Source organism: Otolemur garnettii, unplaced genomic scaffold (assembly GCF_000181295.1).
Source record: "Otolemur garnettii isolate 467f Iridium unplaced genomic scaffold, OtoGar3 scaffold00112, whole genome shotgun sequence".
NCBI lineage: Eukaryota > Metazoa > Chordata > Mammalia > Primates > Galagidae > Otolemur > Otolemur garnettii.
This window is the reverse complement of record NW_003852507.1, coordinates 2,166,816-2,170,593: the sequence shown is the minus strand read 5'-3', so window position 1 is coordinate 2,170,593 and position 3,778 is coordinate 2,166,816.

The following is a 3,778-nucleotide window of genomic DNA, read 5'->3' as shown; positions in this document are numbered from 1 at the left end:
CCGTCATTGTTGTTTTGGCAGGTCCAGGCTGGGGATTCGAACCCGCCACCTTAGGTGTACGTGGCTGGCGCCTTAGCCGGTTGAGCTATAGGCACTGAGCCGCAATATCCAATCTTAAGTTACTGTGAACGTGCACTGTATGAGAAATGATAGCCTCAGCAGGTGAATAGAGGTGAAATATCTGACCAAGTAGAAGCCCAATACTCCAAAATTTGATTTGTATTACTAGAGTAATGCTCACAATCTGAATATACCAGCGGCATATTGGTATATTTGCCAATATGGTAATATATATATACATATATAATATATATACCAGTGTCCATATCGGTATGGACAGTTTTTATCAAGTTCAAGTTCAAGTTCAAGATTTTGAAGGCAAAAGACAAGGATAAAGTCACAGGGATAGCCTGTAGAGGGGAATAGATGAGGCCATGGGAATCTCAGACAGGGCAGTAGCAAAGACATTGGATTTTCTCATCTCTTCCATCTTGAAAGAATTCCTGAAAGGGCAAGATTGAAGGCTCAGGGATTTGCGCCTTCTGGCAGTTGGGAGTTTAGAGGTCACAGTAAGGTATCCAACCCAGGAGAGTAAAATCAGAGAGACATCGTGTACTGGATGGACCCATTGTAGGCATCTATCCTCAAGAAATATTATTTTTTATTTCAATTGCAGACGAGAGTCAACAGATAAATATTGTGGCTTTCTTCAGCTAGAAATGTCCTACAATCATGTTATACATGGGCTCCTAGAATTTCCCTGTGGAATTGAGCTCTGGTTTTACTTACATTGATGGTTTACTTGATAAAACACCCTATATTGCCTTCCTTCCCCTCCTTGTCTCATTTCTCCACTCCCCTATTTTCTGGGATCACCTCCCACACAAAATAATTGCACTTAAATCTTGTCTCAAGGTCATCTTTTAAATTTAGCCTTCTAAAGAACAAAGTAGATCAAACAAATAAGTTGTTATGAAAGGATCACCGTAATATACTGTTAGGTGAAAAAGCATTTTATAAAGCTGTTATGTGTAGCATAATAGGGTGTATTTAAAAAACACACACACTGACGGGGCAAGGTAGCTCACGCCTGTAATCCCAGCACTCTGGGAGGCCAAGGGGAGCGGATCACCTGAGCTCATAAGTTCAAGACCAGCCTGAGCTAGAGGGAGACCATCTCTAAAAATAGCCAGGCATTGTGGTGGATGCCTGTAGTCCCAGCTACTTGGGAGGCTGAGGCAAGAGAATTGCTTGATCCCAAGAGTCTGAGATTGCTGTGACCTGACACCACAGCACTCTATCTGGGGTGACAAAGTAAGACTCTGTCTGAAAACACACACAAAATCTCATACATTTCTAAAAGTGTGTGTGTGAGAGTGTGCAAATACATGTAAAGTGGTCTAGCTGGGCAGCACCCTGAACTGACCATAGTGGTTAGCTTGGAGGAGAGTAGATAAAAGGATGGAGGGAAAGTTTTGTTTAAATAGTCAACTTTGAATTTTTTAAAAACAAGAATTTCATGGAACCAGAAAAAAACTCAAATAGCCAAGACATTACTCAGAAATAAAAACAAATCAGGAGGAAAAAAAAAACACAAGAGGAATCACACTCCCAGACTTCAAACTATACTATAAATCTATAGTGATCAAAACAGCATGGTATTGGCACAAAAATAGGGATGTAGATGTATGGAACAGAATTGAGAATCAAGCGATGAACCCAGACACTTATTATCATTTGATCTTTGATAAGCCTATCAAAAATATAAATTGGGGGAAAGATTCCCTATTTAACAAATGGTGCTGGGAAAATTGGCTGGTGACTTGCAGAAGACTGAAACTGGACACACACCTTTCACCATTAACAAAAATTGACTCTCACTGGATAAAAGATTTAAACTTAAGACATGAAACTATAAAGATTCTTGGAGAGAGGGCAGGAGAAACACTTGAAGAAACTGGCCTGAGAGAATACTTTATGAGGAGGACCCCCTAGGCAATTGAAGCAACACCAAAAATACATTACTGGGATCTGATCAAACTAAAAAGCTTGTGCACAGCCAAGAATACAGTAAGTAAAGCAAGCAGACAGCCCTCAGAATGGGAGAGGATATTTGCAGGTTATGCTTCTGACAAAGGTTTGATAACCAGAATCCACAGAGAACTCAAACTTTAAAAAAGAACAAGTAATCTCATTTCATTATGGGCAAAGGACTTGAACAGAAACTTCTCTGAAGAAGATAGGTGCGTGGCCCACAGACATATGAAAAAATGCTCATCAACTTGAATCATCAGAGAAATGCAAATCAAAATCACTTTGCAGTATCATCTAACTCCCGTAAGACTGGCTCCCATAACAAAATCCCAAAACTACAGACATTGTCGTGGATGTGGAGAAAAGGGAACACTTCTGCACTGTTGGTGGGAGTGCAAGCTAATACGTCCCTTTTGGAAAGAAGTATGGAGAATACTCAGGGATATAAAAGTAGACCTGCCATTTGATCCTGCAATTCCTCTACTAGGTGTATATCCAAAAGACCAAAAATCGGGTGGCACCTGTGGCTCAAAGGAGTAGGGCGCTGCTCCATATACCGGAAGTGGTGGTTTTAAAACCCGGCCCCAGCCAAAACACTTCAAAAAAAAAAAAAAAAGACTAAAAATCACTTTATAACAAAGATATTTGCACCAGATTGTTCATTGCAGCTCAATTCATAATAGCCAAGTCATGGAAGAAGCCCAAGTGCCCATCGCCCCATGAATGGATTAATAAATTGTGGTATATGTATACCATGGAACATTATGCAGCCTTAAAAAAAGATGGACTTTACCTCTTTTACATTTACATGGATGGGGCTGGAACATATCCTACTTAATAAAGTATCTCAAGAATGGAAGAAAAAATATCCCATGTACTCAGTACTATTATGAAACCAATTTACGATCACTCATATTTTCATATGAAGAATAGATCACAACTATGGCCCAAGATGAAGGGGGGGAGGGGGAAGGTTATATGGAGGGAGGGTGAGTGGTGGGATCACACCTATGGTGCATAATGCAAGGGTACATGTTGGATCTATTAGTATAGAGTATAAATATCTTAACACAATAACTAAGTAAACGAGATGAGGTATATAGTTACCAGTGTGATGTAAGCGTTCCTAATTCTATATGAAATCAGCACATTGTACCCCATAAATGCATTAATATATACGTGATCTGTGTGTTTATGATTTAATAAAAAAGAAAAATAAATAAAATAAAATAATAAAATAAAAAACAAGAATTTTTTCATAAATTACTCGTGTTTTTAAAAGTAAGTTCAAAGTGCTTCTTAATGGGATGGGAGAGCTCAGTTTACTTGAGCTTAAGAGTGGACATTGGGCACTGGAGAAGCAGAGAAAAATAGAAGCCCAGTCCCTACCCTTGGGGAGCTCCCAGAGCAGCAAAGGCAACAGACAGTAAACATCTGCAAGGCCAGGTGACAAATACTAGGACATACATAAACACAGGGGGTGTGGGAACCCGGTGGAGGGGCCCAGCCAGCTAACTGTAGAAGAAAGTCATTCCTCCCTCACCTCCCCTACAGGGTTTTAGGTACATTTCAATCAAAATGACTAGAGCTCAGTCAGCAGAGCTGAAGGTATAACAATTAAGAATTAAGCAAATCAAGCAGCTTGCCACCCAGTCAGAATAAAGACAGTTTTAATGGAAAGATAATGACATCCCAGGAGAGATGTCTTGGAGCAGGAATTTATTAGCGTTTTAGGCACCCCCAG